Genomic DNA, 23,339 nt, shown 5'->3' with positions numbered 1-23,339 from the left:
AAAACAATCTTTTCTCTCACACATGAAAAAATTACATAGTAACCTAGAAAATAAACAAAAAAAATCATTTTATGGGGGATCTGTTTGTAGGTGATTCTTTAATGTTATCTTTTTGATACACAGCAAGAGCAGAGGGCTAGAGGCAAATCCTCCCCAGAATTATTGTGCTAGTGAAGTAGATGGAAGAAGTTTAATTGGAATTAAAATAATTCAATTCAATAGAAAAGACATCCAGAACAGAGATCCTGAAACTTCTACTTATTTTGGAAAATTCTATCTCTCAGCATTAGAACATTCAAGTTTTTACTAGATTCAGGGAAAAAAAGGCTGGTAAAGGTGATGAGGAAAGTAAGATAATACATAACACATGACCCTTGCATAAACCAGAGGCTGTTAACAGGGCTCACCAGAGATGCAGAGCAGGACTTCAGGCCAAGGGCATTGAATCCAGCTCTTCTGTATTCCAGGAGGATGTCCAGACCCGCAGTCTTCATAGACAGCACTGTCACTTATCTAAGTCTTGTCTCTATTTTCTCCCAAGTTAGATTAATTTCTGTTCTTGGGAGCAAGGACTGGCTCTGTAGCAGAACAATTGAATTGAGGTTCCTCCACTGAATAGTGGATTGTTTGGCACACAAGTTAGACATTCCGGCCTCTAATAATGAAGTTGGAAAGACTTAAGTGCTATTATCCCACATCCTGACTGAAATTCTGGAGAAATAAGCCTGCCTTAGGTTTTTCACAACATGATTTCCACAGTACTTACTTTATATCCATTCAATGAAAAAAAAAAAAAAAAGTGAAATCTCAAAATTACTTATGATATCTGCAAATTTATTTCATTTGAGATTTCAGTTCTATCACAGCGTCATGAAACCTCTGGAACTATCTATAAAGATACTTAGCTATAGAATCAATTCACAAATATACTTTCATTGTGCTCTCAAAATCTCACAGAATTAACTGGTTTTGTACTTTGATGTGGAAATGAGAGGAAAGCTTTTAAGAGATCTAACCTTTACTAAGTTCAGATGAAATCTACTTTCAGTATTAAACTAAGATGCCATTACCTAAAGAAAGCCAAATTCATTTCCTGATAAACACATTTTAAAGTCTTAAATTTGCTTTTATCCAAAACAATGCAAAAAGCATTTTAGTCTCTTTCCTTTCCTATAATGAAAGATTTCTTGGCACATTAGAGAAAAATGCCATAAACATATTCCCTGTCTTATTCCTTTGATTATTTTATTCCCTAAAAAGCACCCAAAATACTTAGTCCTCAGTTTAGTAATTTCTTTAATAATTTAAAAAAGCATTTATAAAATACAAAACAACTAAACAAATCATAAATGACAAATAAGCCTGACACCCTATCTATGAACTAGAAGGAGAGAAGAAAAAAAATCCTTGTTTCTAAACCACAGATTATTATGTAGATATTTTGTTTGTTGTTGGTTTTATAAAAAGCCTGATGGATTAAAATTTTATGTACCGCCTTCATGTAGAGAAATAGAATAAAATATCGCAATGAATGCCACTCTCAATATTTCTGCCTACAGCCAAATTAAGAAAACAGTTTTGAAGCAATAAAAGTTGTGGCACAGCTGCCCTTTGCTGTTTTGCTTCGTGCCAGAAATCTTGAGAAAACAGGGTAACCTCAGTCCAATATCAATTAGATGAAAAGGAAAGACGAAACCCAAATCAGGGAAAGGGGTAAAAACAAAGACCTCTGCCATTTTGTATTTTCCCTTCGCAATGCCCAACTCTCAGATGCTACCTGAGAGTCAAGATGAGTTGATGCAGAGGAACATTAGCTCCAAGAGAGCAGGGACACACAGATGTGTTGTCCACCAGAGGGATTTTCCTCAGGAAAATCCTACAGCAGGAATTTCCTACTAGTTTTTTGGGAACATATTATCTCACCAAACAGCCCACTGGGGACATGCACAGAGCAGGTTCTTGAGGACTGTCACCTGCCCTTTGGCAAAGGACAACTCTGAGCAGGAGTGGCCAGGTGCACCTTTCCTGTTCAGGTGGCCCACAGCATCTGCAGGCTGTATTCACCAGGGACTACCCCAAACCTTCAGAGCTGCCAACCAAAAAATCGTTTGCCATATAGTGGCTGGGGTTTGGCTGGGGTATAGTGGGTCTGGCTGGGGTATAGTTATGTTTTCCCACAGTAGCTGGTATGGGTCTGTGTTTTGGATTTGTCTTGGAAATGGCATTGGTAACTCAGGGATGTTTCAGTTATTGCTGAGCAGTGATTACACAGAGCCAAGGCCTTTTCTGCTCCACACCCCAGCAGCCAGGGGAATGGGGGTGCACCAGAAGCTGGGAGGGGACACAGCCAGGCCAGCTGACCCCAGCTGATCCAAGGGACATTCCATTCCATATGGCATCCTGATCAGCATGTGAGGCTGGGGGACGAAGGAAGAAGGGAAGGACATTTGTAGTTATGGCATTTGCCTCCCCAAGTACTGTTACTTGTGATGGAGCCCTGCTGTCCAAATCTGGAAAACAAACCAAACCCTCAATGCTTCTGAGAAGAAGTAGTTTGTTAGGAAAAATGTCCAAATATTTCTGTCATTAATACTGGTTCCTCCATTTACATTTATTTCCCCTTATCTGGTTTACGGAAGGGGAAAAGTAGAATGACATTTACCTTTCTATTTATGATATATTGGAGCTGAATGGCAGCCAGCTTCCTACTGAATCGCTGAACAGGTATTTCCAGTAAATTCAGTTTTCCATATTTCCAATAACTTCAGGTTTTTTAAAAAAATTAATTGCATCAATTAATTTATTAAACCTCTGTGTTTTTCTCTCATATTGTAAAAGACATAGTTACACGGCATGAAATCGTGTCTTGCTAAAATTAGGCAATGTATAATAAAAAGTATTGTATAGTCTTACCATCCAAAGTTAAACATATTCCTAAAATCTGATTATTTTGTGTAAAAAAAAAAACCCTTCCATTTAACAGTGGTGCCAAAACAGTTGTTCTCCATTGTGTAAGAAATATTACTACATGTCTCCATGTAACTCAACTCACACCACTCTAAATATTTGATACAATATTTTACACTTTGGGGTTTAACAGTAATTTTAAATTCCCTAAACTAATAAGTGAATCTTTTAAACTCACAAAACAAAACCGTCACCCAAGTGGAAAACATCTTAAAAGCTCTCTGAAGTTGGGAATAAAGCTTTATTAAATACAACTGTTCTGACACGATGGATGTACTTAATGTAACTCTTGTGGGCTTACACTATTACTGCCCTCTTGAACAATTCCCTAAGTGGATATATATAATTTAGGACACACAGGTCCCTCAAAATATACCATCTTAAAAGTTTGTCAGCGTGTCTCAGTTCTAGCTAAGTTTTTAGTGGGAAACATCTCTGTCTGTGTTTAACAAAACCAATGTAATTGAATTTAAAGGGGTCATTGAATAGCTCAGATAAATAAAGAAAAGTCAAAGATTAGTGTCTGGAAAATTCTATTACTGACTCTTACATACCAGTGCCATCAACAAACTGAACCAAGAATCTTGGTGGGGAATGACAGGGAGGGCAGAACAATTTCCTGATAATTTCAAGTTGAGCCGCTTCAGTTCACGTGTTACCTCCATTAGCGCATCAGAAAAGTTTGCCTGAAGAAAGCTTTGACTAAGGACATATCAAAGAAAAATATGTTCACGCAGATAATATCTCAAAGACAAACAAAATTTCATTCACAGACATGTTGTTTAGCTGTGAGAGGAGCTAATCCACAAGAAAAATACCAAATTCTGCATTCAGGAAAAATACAAATGGCCTAGACAATAGCTAGTAGCTTCTTTTTGTTTTAACATGAAGCAGAACATAATCATTCTTGTATTTGGCTCATTTATTCAGTCCTTCCACATTTTTGTCTCTAGTTTCCCTAAAAAAATGGAAACTGTGAAGATACACTACTTCCTGTTTTAATCCTGATACATTTTGATATGGTTACGGTATTATATTGTTTTTATTCTATGTGTAAAAAAGGAAATTCAAGTCCACTCTAAAAGCAGCAGGAGAAGGAAAATACTTCACATGAGCAAGTAATAAAAAAGTGTTTTTCATTGTTAAAATAAAACTTTTTCCATGACCATGTATTTCTTATTTCAGCATACTGTGGCCCAAATAAAGAACAAACAGCAAGACTCAGAACATAAGAATTTTAGGCACGAGTATTTCTTTTGCTTCCCTTGCAATGTGAAGGTGCCTTAATTTGAAAGAAAATAACATCCCAAGTGTGTCTCAATCTTTAAAAAAAAAAAAAAAAATCCTTCTGTAGAGCTTGTTAAACATAATCTACAGCACACCACAGGTGAGGCTTGCCAGGCTGTGACAGGCATTAGAAAACAATAGGCATTGCCTCCTGCTAAAACAGAGGGTGACCACTCCTGTCCTTTGTCCTACACAACTTGCAGCCTGCAGTCACCTGCATCTCACAGGATCTGTTACTAATAATTTGCTATTAATATCTGTCTTTTGGGGACCTAGGATCAAAGACTGGACCAAACACTGTACTCACAGATGAGGGACTGCTGGTTCCACTCCAGTTCTCATGCCTCAAAGCAGCTGTGGGATGAGGGATATTAACTTTGGGCCAGCAGCACAAGGGCTGCCAAGTTACCAGGGTTTGCCATTGCCTCCTTCTGCCTTTCCCCTTTTTAGTCAGCCCTTGTTGGGAGGGCTGTGGATTATAAACTGACCGAAATGCACCATCTAGCACTTGCATTTTAGCTGCTTTTAGGAGAGAGACCATATCAGAAGTGCCCTTGTGGAACCCTTTTCCTCTTTCCTTTCCCTCCTTTCAGAAGCATCTCCAAACAGTGTGTAGTGGTACAAACACTTTGTGTTTGTGCTGGTGTAGTGCATTTAATCCACAATCACTGTCAAAACAGCTCAGGATGGTGAGGAAGGAGTGTCTGTCTGTGCCAGAGCCACACTGCCTCTCCCCATCCCTTGCCCACAGAGAAGGGAAGCGTGCTCAAGGAGAAGGCTCTTGAGCTCTCAGCAGTAATCCTGGGACCATTTCAGGGCTGGGAAGAGGGACCTCCCTGGTGCAGGACAGATTGTGGAAGCGCGCTTGTCTTAGACAAACAAGTTGGATTCTCAGAGATGTTAAGTTAACACACATGCAGCCTGGTTAAACCACACTCCTAAATCTCGTCAGTCTTTCTTCACCATCTGTGACAAGGTTTTTCTCTTTGAAACTATGAAGCTGACCTTTTGTGCTTACATGTATTTCCTCTGTTGAGTTTTCAGACTCATCATCCTACTATGTCACTCCTTTCCTGAGGAGGACTCTGGTATATAAATAGCCAAGCTCAAAAGAAGATTCTTCTGATCTATTTGACAATTTGTCTTCTTTGATTGTATGAGGAGACGGTAACTTGTAAGTTTTCTGCTCAGCACTTAACTGAATTGAAGGTACTGAGCTATGTTGTTTAATGATTTCTAAAGAAGGTCCGATTTAAAGACGAAAATAACTGCAAAATTTGGAAACATCTGGTACTAATCTAATTCCTATCCAATCTAAAAATACTGATTAAACACTGTAGTAACAGGTGGTGCAAACACTAGTAAGTCAATTTTAATGAGAAAGGTCAACACCTTCATCTCCTCATTTTTCTTTCCAGAAGTACCAATAAATTCCTCTCAACAGGTGTGTCTAGGATGTGTAATTACGTTGTTCTCAAACAAAGGTCCAGCAGCTCTATGTTAAAGATCTCTTCTTTTAAAAGAAAAGGAAAAAGCTTCCAATGCTTGAAATATCATCCCTGACTTCCTCCGTTATTTTCTTTTCATGTATCTTTTTCATGTCATGATTGTTTACAGACATCAGATTGGAATACTACACACTGCTCAGTACTTCTGTCGGAAAAACAATTCTGGATTTATTACTGATTCTTGTCCTGCATGTTCTAAATCTGTCTTGACTAGCACAAAAATTCAAATCCTTCTTGCATCCAATGGATGCCTGTTGCTTTCCTACAAGAAGGCTTTATTTAATTGCTGGTGGTTCTCATAAGTACATCAGTCTTCACTCTGATTAAATGGTACTTGAGAAGGGGGAATATACAAAGTCATGTTTGTTTTTTCATATTCTTTTTTTGGCATTCTTAATGTTCTTTGAAACATTGTAGTGCTGGGACAAACATTTCTAGGCACCTGAACTGAAAATCACACTTCAGAGTTCAATGCTCTGATTTCACCACAATCCAGGTGAAAGAGGAAAAAGTATTCTACAGGAAGCAAGATCTTCAGGTCAGAATGTGTATTGTTTCATTAAATGGTTCCTATGTCTTTTTTTGTCTACAAGGTTGTTTTTTTTTTTTTTGCCTGCTACACAGGCAGATTTTTACAGAAATCCCAAGGGCTTATTTATTGTGGGTATAAGTAATAACAGAGCAAAGAATATCAAGGGAATGTTCAATATAACAATCCTAAAAAGAAAACAGTAGTGTCTGAATCAATAAAGAAAACCTTAGTTCTCCGCCGTGCTGTGTAGGGGTTGGAAGGTCCAGTACAGCAGCAAACAAGCTAACAGTTATTATTCTGCAGGGACAGGAGTCTGAATAATCCCTTATTCCAGTTGTTTGGCAACACTGAGCTGATTACAGCTGAGAAGGGGTTCTGTGAACAAAACAGGGCACATTTACAGCAAATCATGAGAATACTCGGAAAATTTGGGCTCCCTAGAGGGTCTCTTGGAAGAGGAGAGGCAGCCTGAGCCAGTCACAGCTCTGGAGAGAGGGGTAACCTCGGAGCTGTAGTGCAACAGGGATGCCCCAGGAACGGGCAGCTCTTGCAGGGAGAGCATGAGACCATTTGCCACCTATTACAGTGACACACTTCCAGCCACAGTGAGTAAAGAAAGCTTTTTCTTGGCATTACAACTCATCAGCAGAAGGAAAGATAGGTTTGCTCTCCTGCCTCCCATGGAGGCTGCATTTGTCCCACAGTGCCAAGCAATGCAGGGACTCTGCAAGCCTTGACCTGTGGTCCCTGGCCAACTTTATCTGCATTTTGTCAAGTCCCCTCTGAAAATCTAACTGAAAAAATACCCAGTGAATTCCTCCAGCCTACACTGCTACCCACAGCCCCAGCCTGATCTCTTCTGCCCCGAACCACAAGGACTGCTATTAATCAAAGCCTACACCAGGACATCTTCCACTTGATGCCCTAAAGTCAGGAGCTTCACATGAAAAGTTCGGGACCAAGTTGGATCACTAAGGTGAAACTCTGTGTGCTTCAAACCACTTAAAAGGTGATGTTCCAGTCCTAAATGATCTGTCTTGAACTCAAACACCAAAAAAAAGCTCTGTAGAAATTCTTCTGGATTCAGTCCGACATTCTTTCAGCACAGCTGGATATCTGCTTTCTGACCAGGAAGTCTTTTTAGTTCTAAGAGTCTTTTAATAACTACTTGATGTAGAACTACACAGTTCTTTGTTTATTTATTAATTATGAATAATTAGAGAGGATACTCCTGAGAGAGAGAGCTTTTTCTTTTTTTCTCTCCAAGGTGGATATTTTAAGAACATTCTTATATAAAACTCACTGAGTAATCCTCATTCAATCCATTATAACCCAGGGCTCAGGGGTGTTTTTGAATGCCTATGTGAGCATGTTTAGAAAGACAACATAAAACAAAATACAAGACAAAAAAATACAAATAAAAGTATGATTGGCATTTCTTTTTCCTAATTCATATACACTGCTTCTAGCTTCAAGAAAATAGAGCTTTTGCTCCATTTTAATTACATGGACTTTAGAAAGTTATTATGGAAACAGGGCCTTTATGGGTTTTTCAGTTACATATTGATATAAAGGTGTTAGCACTGATTTAGCTTACTTCCTTGAGTGCATGTTGCAAAATATTTGCCTCCTCATCTACACTTCTTCATGAGAAAGGAAAGAAAATAAAATCAAAAGAAGTCTCACAAAATTCTACGCAGAGATCAGATATTGTACAAGGGGTTTTTTTCCTATCACATGGCCAGAAGGAAAGGGAGAAAAGAGAGTGAAAGAAAGTGTTAGCACAGGGTATTAAAAACTTATTACCAGGAAAATAAATTCTTTTCTGGATACACTAATCAGTAACTTTTCAGCAGCAATACAGCAAATTAGTAGAAAAAATATTTACAAGGAAACATCTTTTTTCTTTAAAATATGTGGTCAGCCAGGCTATATGGGCTGTCAGCACCACTAATGGGATGGCACAGTAGCTGACGTAATAGCAGAAGACATCACTCTTCCAACTTTATGATCTGCTAGATCAGTATCTGTCTGCAAGATTACTAAATGGTTCTTCTAACAAAGACATTTATAAATATTTTTTAAGAGTCCAAATAAAAGTGACTTTTTTTGTGAAAACCAAACACATTTGAAACAACCCATATTTTTACACAGTAGATTTCAGGAATGTTGTGGATGATGCCTCATTGGCTGTAGAACATCCAGTTCAGTGACACAAATCAGAGACACATAACACCAGCACTGCACCTTTGCCATCTAAGTGATCCACTTAGACTGGCATTTCCATCTTGTTAATTACACAGAAGCAGTTTTCTGATAGACTTGCTCAACGTGGGATTGCCAAAGACATAGTTAGGGATACTTTATTTGGAAAATTGATTAAATTATCCTATTCCATGCTGCACTGCGGGTGCCAGAAGTCTTTATGTCTCTAAGAAGGCATTTAGATGCAATTAAATCAAGAAAAATTAATAAAATACTATTACAGACAAAGATAAAACTTTTAGCTCAGCAAAGCTCTGAAGGCTATGATGAAAAAAATACATATTTTCCATGGTCTTCCATTTTAGCAGAAGCTTTTAGATATCTGTTTGTTTGTTTTCAGAAAGATGAGGGTTTGTTTATAAATAAAGTAGGATCTGAAGCACTTATGGACTGATATCATTTTTTTTGTTTAATATTTAAATCCTATCTGATATGTAATTGCATACTTCACTATATTGCTCAGCAAATACCTGAAAGCCAAGTGCCTTTCATAAGACTGTAAAGGTATGAGAGAAGCCAAATTTCTTTTTAAAGGTAAATGTATAAACCCAAAGACAAGGTCAAGCCCCTACTTCTAACTAACCTTACTGTTGATGGTCAAGAGAGCTGCAATATCCCTCAGGAAGGGATTCAATTAATTTTACTTTACTTGTCTAGTTACTTGGGTGTTTAACCTCACACAGTTATCTAGGCTCTCTCTGTGGTCAATGCAGGGAGCAAGGCAACCTTGGAAAGGAAGCTGAGAGGTTCCTGGTGACATAGGTGCTGAAATGATCCCAGAATCAGACAAGAATTCAGTAGCAGCCCCTGCCTACTGTGCCTCCTTTCACGTTAGTGCTCCTGATCTGCTTAAGGGAGGGCTGCCTGCAGGTACTGCTGCAGATCTGACCCAAGTTGTAACGACCCCATGGGAGTCTTTAGGCACTGGATGAGGCAGACAGCGAGGTACAGCCCATGCCTGAGTGGCTGCAGCTCCCTAATGTAGAAAGGAAATCTTAGTCATTATTCCTTATGGGAGCGATACACAGTCTCTCACAAACTGAAAGCCAGTGCACATTTCTAATACAGTCTCAAAAGTAGATCATTATGTATATCATTTGGTATAAACATAGTCATCAGGGGAATTCGGAATAGATTTATACCAACATTTTAATAAGTTTCATAAGAAAGTGGTTCATCAAATAAAAATAATGAATGATGGAATTAAAGAACCACTGAAAATTGCTAATGTGTTTAATCATCTCAACATCTATATTTATATAAGACAAATTTGGATGATATAGTGGGTGTAATTCCATTTCAAGTCTCCAAGCAGAGATTGCATTCCAAGCCACTCAACAAAAGAAAAGTCAGAGCTTGCCTGTAAGCTCTGAAAGCAGGATCCTGTGACCATTTGTGTGAGGGCACTTGGATGCCTCCCTGACATCCAGATATTCAGTTAATCAACAAAAGTCACGTGTGAGCCAAAGGAAAAATAAAGAGACCAGGGCTATGTAGAAAATAAAGAGAATGCACAAAAAAGCTGTAAAGTTCAGTAAACCTTGACATTTTTCTATGACCTAGAACCTCACCTGCATGTCCTGCTATTAACCTGGTCACTTAGCTGTGCTCACAGGTGCCAAATCCAGCAGCTCACACCCAAAGGACCAAGGCAATGCAGTTAACTCAATCTGTGCTGCAGTCCTGGAAACACCCACTCAGCTGCCTCACAGCGCTGAGCGTTTCTAAGGACAAAAGATCATAATTTCTGACCTTTGTGTTTACCACATCCTTATAGTTTTCTTTTGCTCTCACACATAATACCTCACCTCTCCATCTTAAGCAGGACTACTACACCTTGGGAAAAGAACCAGTGGTGCCAGGGAAAGCACACGCAAGGTGCAGTTGCCAGAGCACAGTTCCCTGGCTGGGAATATCACCTTGCACACTGGCATTAGCCTGACCTCTAAGGGTCCCCACGCCTGTGTGATGGCATGACTCACACCACTTCCCTCCAAACCACTTGCCCAAACACAGCTGTTGTATTTTTTCAGACAGAAACAGAGCTGAAGACACAAAAGTTGAGCTAGACTGCTATGACCCTGGTTTGGCAACCACATGCAAAAATGTCCAATAGGAAAGGGTCTCTAGGTAAAAAGATGACATCTCTAAAGAAATATGGCCTTTGTGGGGGACTCTACCCTAAGACCTCCATCCCTTTTTTCAGGTGATGGCCCACTCCTGCCCTGTCCCACCAGCAGGTTGTTTCTCTTTGCTGTCAGCACCTCACTCTTTCTCTCAGCCTAACACAAGCAGCTGCTTCCAGAACCTCCAACAAAACCTCTTCCAGCTCTGCCCTAAAGAACTGTCTTAGGTGAGAAAATCTGCAAACAGAAACCTTGAGCAGAGAACCTGGAGCTGTCAAAGGCAACGAGGCTGTGTGATGGCCCTATTTATAACTGGCCATATGGCGATTGATTTCCTGTTGCTCACACAGGACATCTCTGTGACTCCAGCCTCTGTGCTTCCCACTTTGCTCTTCTGCCAGGTTTATTTATACTTTTCCCCAGCTCTGAAGGCAAATCAAGTTAATTGCCTATTACATGAGATTAAGCAAAATAACTAAAAGAATAAAGAAAGTGAGAATATAATGTTCTGATTACTCTCCATGGGAGCTGTGGAACAATGGGATAGTTATTCCTGCACAAAGCAAGGAGGTGCTCTACATTTTCTGCTGTGCGCAGGGCTGAACAACAAGGCAGGTTTATACCTGTGTGTTACTGTTCAAATGCTCATTCTTACCCAAAGTTCCACATAACTTTCCATTAAAACTGACATCTCAATTTGAGATGCACTGAACACCCCCAAACCTAAAGAATCATCTTAAAAGCCTGCCAATTTTACAACTGCATCATGAAAGAAATAACAAATTAAATTATTTTTTTATTGAACACTGTACAATATTAGTCCATTTGGAATAGAGATAAGGAACTAAAGAGCCAAAAAGGCCTTTCCAGTCAATGAGCTAAGATGAAGAGATGCCTGGGGGAAAGAGACAAATTTGGAGTGTAGGAAATGAAAAACAATTAGAAGAATTAAAATAATTGTATTTTCCATGAGGGGAAAATAGAGATATGGGATAAATTACTAAGATGGGTTTCTAGAACAAACAGTGCAGCATTCAAAATGGTAATAATGGGGTTTCAAGTAGAGCTATGAGAAAACCTGCTTAGTGAGCATAAGCCCAACTTAAAAAAATTTCTAATCACAAATTTGGTGAACCTAGGGAGAGGTTAATTAAGGCTAGCAGAAACAAAGAGGGCAAGGGCAAGGCCTACTGCAGCAGTTCCCTCCACCCTTTCAAATTTCCAGGGAGTGGAAACAAAAGACTGCAGCGAGGGAGGTAATGACTGTGGAAGAGGGGGAAAGTAATGTTCCCCTGTTCCCTTGTCCTACACTTAACCCATGTCCCAAGCAGACTGAGTGATGCAATCTGCACAGGGCATCTCTGGATGCAAGCATTTTTATGAGCTACCATTCCTTTCAAAACGTGGTGTTGCTCTGCTAATTAGTGAGAAGATAAACATTTCTGACAGATGAAATATATTGTTATCTTGTTAATTGAGCTGCACAGAACCTATTGGTTGAAGTAGTATATTCTCTCTTCCTCTCTAGGGTTGGAGTTCAGTCTTTTAAATTTTTGCTTCCTTAAACATTAATAATGAGCTGAGAAACAAAGAACAACCTCCTACAGTGTGGGTGGGGTCCTAGTGCTTAAACTGGTTTCCTTCAAAACGCCAATCTATTTACCTGCAGATCAAAAGTATGTGCTACTTGTGTCTTTTGCCATCTGCAATTAAAAAATAAACCCTTTAAGGGATTGGGAAAAAAAAAGGTTCCAGTAAACAGTCCATCACTGTCTAATGCAGGTTACCCTCTTCAAAAGCACTCAGTCTTGCCTGTTTTTAAAAGATGGAATGTTGTATTACTACATAGAGTAGACCTCAACCAGGTAACAATGTCTCTATTCCTTCTCTACAAGGATACTAGTCAGAATAATATGAAATATTATGCACAGTAATACTTGCAGCAATAGCCAAGAGTCTGTCTTGAAGACAAAACAGCCGAAATCCCCACTAGTTTGCCAAGACTAAATTCTTTCTGCTAACAGTAGCTGTGGCTGAGTTACCAACTATGAAAACACACCAATGTCCCACGTGCAGCCCCATCAGTTAGTGCCAGGAGACCAGTCTCAGCACTGCTTTGGGCTATGCCTGAAGATGTCAGGGGAGAGGGGAGAACCTGTGCCACCAGCTTTCCCATCTACACAGGCTGCCAGGAGCTCTCATAAGGCACCATCCTTATGTTTCACTCTCATATTTACATTATTGCAAATCACTTACTAGTCTTTCACTGTGAGCCCATTATTACCATTATTAAGAGGAATATCAGAGGACTTATTTAGTTGAGTCACCACTGCTCCAGCATTGCCAGCTTCATGGCTTCAGTTTATTATTAACCAGGTTATGATGACAAGATTAGCACCCACTTCAAAAGTTATATTTGTAAAGTCCAAAATCAGAAAACAGACTGAACTATATATCACTAATTTGTGCTTCAAGATTTTAAAGACGCTTTTAAGGTTTTGGGAGACTGGGTTCATTTTCCTCCTACCTATTTAGGAAAAAAAAAGGATAAAGTGTCTTGATCCACAGTAGCAAAACAGAAGTTGAAAACAGAAGGCTCTGCTGTCCTATTTCAGTGATAAGATTAATTGCATTTTCATAAAAATTTTTATGCTCCATTCACCTTATGTCCCTTTGCCTTACCTCCTCTTCCTGAGAGTTTTAATAAATGACTCATCCTTACTAATTCAGCCTTGCCAGCTTTCTTTTGGTACATAATATTTCAGTACTTAATGCAGTAAAATAGTCTTCACTAGCCAATTTGATTAGTCATAGCCTCATCCTTGCTTACCATGCTATTTTTCATTTTTTTAGTCATCTGGAATGTATTCCCTGCTCTGGTTCATGCTGTGTTGCTTTGTGTTAGAAATCCTAAACAAGACATACTTTATCTGTGAAATACTGGAATGGCCTACTATTAAACAAATGCTGCAAGTACTGAGCTTTACACTTTATTTGAACTTTGCTAACAACTTTAAACCAGCTGCTCCAGCTCCCTGAGCCATTCTGCTCGGTCAGGTACATTTCTGAGAGCCAGACCCACTCCAGCCACCCACACAGGACCACAACAAAAGAAGTTTCACTGTTCTATAACCCTCCAGATCTTCACTACCACATCACCTTCAAACTTAGACCTTGTGTTCCTTCAAATCTCCCCATTTATTTCAGAAAATGTGCTCCTTAGGATTCCCCTCCCCTCCGAGTTCTCCATACCTATTTCAGATAATCTGTGGGTTCTTTATGATGAAGTTTTGTCTTTGTAAGAGAAGTCTCAATTTTTTTTGTAGACTTACTTGAAATTTTCATTAAAAGGTAAGATGGTTATTCTCCCTAGTCACTACTGAAATGAAAACACAATATTGATGCCTGCAGTACAATATTACTCCCTTTCACCTCTTAAAAAAAAAAAAAACTAACAGTGTTGTGCTATATAAAGAAAAAGCCACATATCATTTTTCTACATCCATTCTGTATTTCAAGGTTTCTGGAAAAAGGTTGCAAGGATGGAAAGATCTCATTACACTTGTCAGGTGGCCAAGTGTCACCTCCCAAAAATAGTTTCACCTGTTTTAATTGCTTGTTAGTTAAGCCAATCTGCCTTCAGCTGAAAGATTTTTACTGTAATTAAGATAGGCATGGTTACTTAATGCCAAAAAAATGTATCTTATCAGCCTACCACTTTCATTTACAGAATGTGCTATCTTCTCTGTTATAATAGGCCAGAGAGATTTTATAATAATTAACCTAAAAAGGCTATTCATAGCAAAGGGCCCAGCTGTGATCTTATTAAAGTAGTCTAAAATCCTTGGGCCAAATTGAAACATCTTGTAAAATATCAATTGACTTAGCACACATTTTATATTTCTCCCTTCCCTCCACTGTTTTTTGTACACCAACATACTACTTTTAAAATTAATTTTATCTTGATTTTCCCCTGAAAAAAGAAAAAATATAATTAAATAATACATTTACATACTAAAGCAATAAATATAGACATTTGGAAAATGTCTGTGAACTGACTATAATTTTTGTATAGCTGCTATTAAGCGAGTGCAGACTAGAAATCTTGGCACATTCAATTCTAAGTTGACTTTCACTCTGTATCCCAATGAAATTGAGGGGGTTGTATTTGTGAGTCATTCAGATGACAGCTTGGCCCCAAAGAAGTAAAGAATAAAGATTAAATCTTGATCTCACTGGAGTTAAAGGCAAGGCTCTTCTTACTTCAGTTGGTTCAGGATTTCACCCTAGGTCGTGTGGCAAAATTTTAGCCTCTGTTTGAGGAGAAAATGAATTAACTGTCACATGCCAGACAGATGAACATAAAGCAAATTAATCTGTAACCAGAAAACAAGCCACAGGGAACATCACCATCACACACAGCTCCATACATCACGAGACCTTCTGTTCAACAGGAAGGCTATGAAGGTGCCTCTTTCTGTCTCTGGTTCCATCATCTAGAAGCCTCCTTTGAACCAGCTTTGGGAGGCATCTCTGCTACCAGCTCCTTTTCCATTAAAGAAGTCTGACTACAACACCTCCCTGATTCTTGATTAATTAGCAAGCTATTCTGCATACTCACAATATCTATTTCATATAGAAGTGGGTTCTGGCACTGGTCCAACCCAAAGTGTAGGAAGCTGAGTGAAAAATTCTCACTAGTGATAAAAAACAGTTAGGGTAATGGAGCTTTTCAAAAAAGAAAAACATTTCCTTTTCACTTTTCATTTTTCTTCAAAATAGATGGATATTTTGAATATGAATAAATACTAGAATGGGTTGAAAAATGAGCATATCTTGCTAAGAAACATTAAAAAGTTTTGCACTATTCAGATTTTTAAAGAATTAAGTCCAAAATTTGTCAATCCACCTTGGATGACACTGTAAAATATTTTCAAAGAGTTAACTCACATTCCTCGGAATAATCTACCCTGGAATACTACAAATCAGAAACTACTTCCAATACTGTTACCAAAGAAGAAAATCACACTAAACCTGTATGCCACTCTGGTAAGGCAATAAAGAGTAGGGTGAATGCCACAAATTAGAAAACTGGCCATAAAGTATCAGTAAAATCTATTAATGACCAGCATGTGGCAAGGCTGTGGAGCAGGCAGTGTTCCACAAGGCTTCATTTTGCTTGGTTTTCACCTGTCTTTTTACTCTTTCCTCTCCATGTGCATCAAAATGTGTCTATACTAAGCATTATTTAAATAGATCAAGTTCTGTTTTCTCTCTGTTGGCCTTAACATTCCCGCAAGCTAAGGAAAATAAATGTGGAACCTGGGAGATTATTATGAGAACTCCCACACTCCATTAAATTCTCTCAGGAAAACATGAAGTGTGATAAGACAAACGGACTGACAAAAATGGTCTAAACCCAGAAGGTGGCTGAGGAAGAGCCAGAGCAAATAGGGAGCCTAAAATCCCATCAGGGTTTATGGGACAGCCCAGCCCATGTAGGAGCAGGGCACAGGGTGCAGTCACACACATTTCAGCCCCTGTACACTACAGAGGCAGGGAGAGGGGAGGGCAAGAGGGGCTTTTGGTCAGCAGAAACGTGCCCTGCGCACTGCATGGCCTGTGCTGTTGGGCAGGGATTGGGAAGCTGCAAACAGGACCCAGCTCCATCCCTTTATCCTGCCCGAGACCTCCCCACCTCTGGAGGATCCTCCAGCAAGCAGCTGTAAACAGACCCCAGCTCCTTTGCACCTCACAGGCAACACAAAGGGGATCAAAAGTGAAGCAGGAAGTCTAACTGTGGGGCTCTTGTTCACACTTAACATGCCTCTTTCTTTCTGCCTTTTTTTTTTTTTTCTTTAACAATTACAGGATTTTTAGAACTGGAGGCACATCTAAATAATGTCAAAAAAGGAAAGATTTTGGTTATAGTCAGTTATCTGGCACTATCTATTTAGAAATGTCTGAACAAACAACTCCAATGTCAGATGTTCTAGTTCTGGCAGAGAAAAGAAATACGATTAGATCTGGCTGCCCAGATGTCCCAACATTGAGAATAATATTTTTAAGCACGAACTCATGTACTGCTGCTGTCATGTACTTCAATAGACTTATTTTGTTCTCATGGGCTATAAATTGTAGTAAAATTGAACCAGATTAATGGTTATAACTGGCCTTTCTTCTGTCAAACATTATTTCAATAGAAAACAAGAATCTTTATGTGTACAGACTCGAGTTCCTCTTCCCTTGGTAACGTGCAGGTCTTTGTCATTGTACCCTTGTTGAACTATCCAGCAATAAGAGCTTCTAGTTTCTATTTCTTTTCACTTATTGGGTAGCACATTTCCTATTGCCATGTGTTTTCTACTTATGTTTATATCAACACAGCTAATATATAAATATACAATCCTATACATTTGTTCATATTGTCATTTTCATTTATTTTCACCTGCTTTCATTCCTTTTCATTTCTAGGATCACTGAATTGGCAATGACTCCTACCATGCAGTTTTGTCTCCTTTTCAGTTATTTTTGTGCTGGTAGTTTGTTGCATCCAAAGCTCTCTGTGCTGATTATGTTGTTGTTTTTGTGTTTATGAAATTCTCGCTTTTATTTACAGAAGAAAATGCTTGAACCTTAGTGCCAAAATACATAATTTCCTTTCTTCTGATTTAAAGAAGATAGCTTTATTTGAAAAAGTACTTGAGGATACCTGTTTTTCTGAATGGTTATCTATACTTTTTATTCATTAAAAGCAGAGATAAGCTCAAAACATGGAAGTGGGGTATCTCTTTTGCCTAGATCTTGTGCTATTTAAACTTATTTAGAGTTTCAGCTTTATACACCCATCAGAAGTGGACATCAAGAAAGCAGTTCTGACAGTAGGTGAGTGAAACTCCCCAGCAAAAGTTTCCAACCAGATTGCTTTTCCCTGAAATGAATACGCAAAAGGCTGCTTTTGCTCTCTTTAAAATTGTTCACAGGGGCCTCATTATTTGCACAGAGATTTATATAATTGCACCCACTCACATGATTTCAAAAGCTGCATGTATAAAAAAAGGAAGAAAATAAATATTTTAATATTTTATTTCTTCTTAATGTCTAGCAAGAATGTTCAATTACAGCCTCTCTACTTATAAAAATCATACAAAGGTTTCAAGTCTCAGCATGTTCCGGCAGTAAAGTGCAAACAATCTTGTGGTTACAAAGGCTACTTTGCTGAACCTCATTCCTTCTTCTTTCTCTCCCACCAGCTGAATAAATGAGAGACATATTTAGCAGCTTCAGAAGAAACTATTTTCTCATGCTCCCACTAACAAATCAGGGCAAGAAATGACAGTAAGTCACGGGGTAGGAGCAAAGGATGTAGAGAAGGGAGTAAATTAGAATTGATAAGGGAGGATGAGATAAATAGAGGAAAAAACCCAAGCCCAAACAGTAAATTCTGACAACAGATGAAAATGGAGCAGCATATATGGAGGAAACAAGATGGTAGAGCACAAAAAATGAATATATTACAACCTCTTGAAATCAGATTGTTTTCATTCATAATCATATCTGAAGAACAGAAATTACCTGCAATAATATATTTTCTTTTTAACTGCCTTTTTTCCCAATTATTCCAGATTGTTTATCCTGTACATGGTGACACAGCATAGACAGAAACCTTCAAAATAAAAAAGAGAACCATAATAAGCCACCCAGGCACTGACTTGATTAGGAAAACTAACTTGTCATGAAGAAAAGCTGCTAAAATCTCACAATAGTGCACAATATATCTTCTTGTGTTTTGGTTCAGGTTCACACCTAACCAAGACAAAGTCTTTGCAGGCCCTCCCAGAGGCAGTTTGTGCCGGTGGCACCTGCAGCATCAGCAGGGTGACTGGGGGCTCCACCCAGCAAAGCCCTCACCAAGCCCTGCAGCAACTGCTTCAAGGAGTGCAGATTCTGGGAGCCATTGCTCCGCTTCCTAGAACCGGTTTTACACATTTGCAAGAACACAAAGTTAGTCAAAGCTAGCAGTTCCCCACGCGAGCCCCCTGCAAGTGCTCTCCAGATGGATGCTGCTGTTCCCTGTGTGGCCCGAGGAGCCTCCCCAGCCCCTCCCCAGCAGCAGATTGCTTTCTGGTACTTGCTCTGTCTGCTGGCAAGGAAGAAAATGACATCTAACATGTTTTGAATTAGAATGACTACAGATTTTCTCCAAAACAGTGCATTTATAGACAGAGAGAGAGATCTCATCCAAAACTGATACAATTCAGGTTTGATTTCTATGACCTTTACCACAGGCGACAAACTTCAGACAGAAGACAGGAGGAGGTAGACTGTCCTAATTGCTCCACATACTCACAATTAATCTATAGCCTCACTACCTGGTTTTAATTTGTGGCAGAAGCTGCCTCACCACATCAAAGATAGTGATTCACCTCTCCACTAATCAAAATTTGAAGAGCTACTACCAATAGTAATTAGAGAGCTAAGGCCAGCCATCATGCAATTCAGCATTAATTAAACAATGTTACACTGGTTTTCATTCAGCTCACAAAGTGCACCAGAAATAGGCAGCATAGGCAGCATAGATTTTATCTGCCTTTCCAGAAATCTTTTGCTCCTTGTGATTAAGGCCCTCAGTCCCCCGGTAATCACAAAATTCAACCTCCTTTTATTGCTATAAGACAAAGAACAGGGAATATTCACTTGGATGGTTCCCCATTTCAATAATTATTAAGAAAAAGGAACAGTCCACTTTTTTGGATTTCAGCAATTACATAGTTACTTAAATAAAAGGTGACATAACAGACAATATATATAGAGATACTATAAATCAGTGTCCATCTATTCAGTCAGTTTGGAATTAAGGAAACTTCTTAAAAGCAGATGTGCAAGTACTGCTCTTCATGATGCTTTCCTCTCTCTAACATTTAAATGGGGTCTTATTTTAACTTTCGCCTGTCTGTATCTGGAAAAAACAGTGGTAAACTGGGGTCCAGTAGTTTTTCATATTCTTGTGAAATAGGCTTGGGTAAAAGACCAAATCCTCAGCTTTAATACACTGACCAAAGTTTTCTATGGGGATACCACCTTAAAATCTGGCTATTGGCATGGATAAGGCTAAGGTTAAAAAACATGTAAGAGGCACACAAAAAGAGGTAACAAAAATGTTGATGGTGAAAGAAACTCCAGCATACTAAAAATAGGAAAGAACTCAACGTGATAAAATGAATCCTTATTTAATCTTTGTCTGCAACAAAAAATTAGCATATAATTTGGCAAGAAATAATATTTTAACTCTCTACCAAGGACCAAGCCTGAGAATATGGTGCTAGCCAAGGCTGGTTTTATATGGGAATGCTCATTCCTGTGGGTATCCACAGGGGACTAGTTCATGAATCACATGCAGGCAAGTGGGGTAAGGGAGTCATCTGAGACCAAAGTCAAAAGCAAACCCCACAGGATTTCTGTTTGGAACATCTTCCTGTGGCCTGAGCCCTGGAGGTGCTGCTACATGACATCCTAGCTGAACAAGCAGAGTACACCACCAACAACCACCTCATTAAGGCAAAATGACCCTATGATCAACATGGCAGGACTTCAGGAGACCAGAGCAGCCATATTTCAAACCCATATTAAGCTCATTTTGGACCTAAGACTACTTTAATAATGCATTGATTTAATCTGCCAAACGTGGAGCTAGAGCTGCAGTTCTGTGAATGAAAAATGTTCAGCTATATTGTCCATGTTCCACACAATTTCTTCCTTTTACCAACCTCTCTTGGTACTTCATATGCCTTAAAAATGGTATGAATGATGTGCATCAGGGCTCCAGGGCATCTGGGAATGGCCCTGGTACTAAAAGGAAGCTTTGCAACAACAAGATGGAGAGGGAACAAGATATCATGAAATATGAGCTTCCAAGTCAACCTACATATCATGGTTTGTTTCCTAAGGAAAGAAAAAAACAATTACAGTGCTCAGCTTCAAATCAAAATATTTTATTGGCATGCCAGACAGTACAAACACTGTCAATGTGTAGAAAAAGCAGAAACCTTGGGTAACTGTCAGCAACAGACACAACACATCGTGCATCTGCCCAAGATAACTCTTCACAGTGTGTTTGGGGTATTATCCCCTGTGTCCATTTGTCATCATTGTCCATTTCTAAGCTGGTGGCAGGTTGCTACATAGCATGATGCTATCCCTGCCGTTTCTTTCCTTTCTCCTAGGGTATGCACAGTTTTTCCTCATCGTTTTTTAATGGAAAGTCTTTTATCATTTCTGGTAATGTAAGCAAATATCTTCCTAACACTGTCTTGCACTGTTCATACTGGAACAGTAAGTGCCTTTTATCCAGTGGTTTTTTTCTGTCACATGGACTGCACAGCCTCTCTTCTTCCAGTTCTCTTTTACAGAAAATCAGTCTGGAATTAATTAGGCTCTACCTCAGTTTTGCTTTCTAATGTAATCAATAGTCATAAATAATCTCAGGATTTCTTCAGTTGTCTCAGATCAGTACTCCTAGATTTCTTTTACATTGTCCAGAATAGTTAGATATGATAGAAAAAACTGATGTTTTTAAGACTTGGGAGAGAGATACTGTTGGATCCCTTATTAGAAACTTGCTGTCATTTTTGCTCATTAACTTTGTGAAATACTGACTCGAGCTGAAAGTTCAAGAGTCATAAGCAGCACTAGGATTAGGATTGTAACCCAGCAGTTATCTTCTCGCCAGTAAGATTACACAACACTCAGCTTCTTCTCTGTACAGCACTCAACATCTTCTCTACATCCATCACAAGGACGAACCAATGGCATCCACAGTATGAACCAGCAGTATCCATGCCCAGAGTGAGGTGTTTTTGATGCCTAGCTAGCAAGGACACCAGAATGACCATAAAAAAAGCAAATGATAACATATGTTTACATGTTTATCCTGCTCACAGTCACTGAGCTATGACTCACAAACTTCTGAAAGTGCCCTGAAAGACCAGAAACCAAGCCAAGGCTATACAACAAACAAACATGGGGACATGATTCTCAGCTTTGCTGGATTTGCCCCCATAGACAGATATACAGAGACACAGAAGCACATTCCCCACTATTTTCAAAAGTGACTGTCTGGTGGACACCTATATTTCTGAGTGCCAAAAGGATACTTGTTTTCTGGGTACAGCTGAGAGCTTTTTCTTCTCCAGTGTGTGATTGTAGTGGGCAGGGAGACCTCATCCCCTTCTCCTGTGAGTTCCTCTAATAAAAATTACTCTGAATTTTGTTTCCTTTCCGGCATGATGTGACAATGAAAGAATGCATGTTAAAAATTAAAAAATAATGGAAACAGCTACACTTAAAGCTACACTTTAATTTGCTAAACAGTAAAACTGAAGAGAAGACTTAAATATAAAGAAACTTTGAAGTGCATGGATCAACATTTGTTACATAAGTAGGTTTTTGAAAATAAGTCATTCTCCACTATAACTATACAGCAGAGGTAACCACCACTTCACAAGATTCCATATTTTTGAAATTTTTTTTGTTTATGTTTTATTTCTTACATCAATGGGTCATAAGATGCAAGGAATTAATTTAAGGCTTGAAAGCTAAAAGGAAGAGAAGCTGATATGTGTAGTACTGTAGACTCAGATTCTTGTACCTAACTACATAACATATTTTCTTTCCACAGGAGGTAGTTATGACAAATTAGAAGTCTGAAAATTTTCTGATGGTGTAAAGGCTCCAGCTGTCACTAGGGAGATAGTGATCAGATTTCATAGCTGCATGGTCCCATGGCACCACTAAGAGTTCCATATGGTCATCCAAATGTTTCAACTAAACCCACAAAAAAAATTCCACCATGGCTTTTGCTTTTAGAAAAATAAAATTCCCCTTGGTAGGAATTTTTCATAACGTGCCACCAATAAACAAAACTTTCTTGATTTGGTTGTTTTAATAGAAAATAACTGTTAGTGTTGTTGTCTCTGTTTCAGGTTGAAGTGGGTAGAAATATCAGCAGTGCAGCACTTGTGCTCAACCTCTAACTTTTTAATCTAGCACAACTTACATAACAGGAAGTAGGCTGGTAAGTGGACATGCAATGAATAATTAAGGTGTGTATATGTACATTGTGATAAACAGTAATTTCTTCAAACCACTTCTCTTTTGGTATAAAACCACCTCTGTTAAATTGTTAATGCTATTACTGTGGACAGAGACTCTTTCGTTCATGTCAAAGATGTCAGCATAAGCCTCAACAATAACAAATGACAAATGCATAATTTATTGATTCTTAAATGGCTATGTCCTTGGATGTATTTCTTATAACTAATTTGCTTGGAGACACATCTGGCTCCTGAAGATAGCATCTGTTTTAAAGAAGGTCAGTGCTATATTTTAAAGGCAGAAGAACATAATCTTTTATCTGCTGTGCTCCTCTACTCTTTTAGCCTACAAATTCAGCTCTCACTTTCTTCTACTAATTTTTATATCAAATAAAAAAAATGAACAATCTGTTGTTGAGTTTTGAAACAATGATAAACATGTACACAGATTCTGTGAAGATGCAAGGAATTAATGTATAGTTTTCAAGTGATTGTGTACTGTGTCAACTGAATTATTTATAAAATAAATTCAATTATGTTAATATTGCTTTCATTAATACTT

Source organism: Vidua macroura, chromosome 10, assembly GCF_024509145.1.
Source record: "Vidua macroura isolate BioBank_ID:100142 chromosome 10, ASM2450914v1, whole genome shotgun sequence".
NCBI classification, from domain to species: Eukaryota; Metazoa; Chordata; class Aves; order Passeriformes; family Viduidae; genus Vidua; species Vidua macroura.
Note: the sequence above shows the minus strand (reverse complement) of the source record.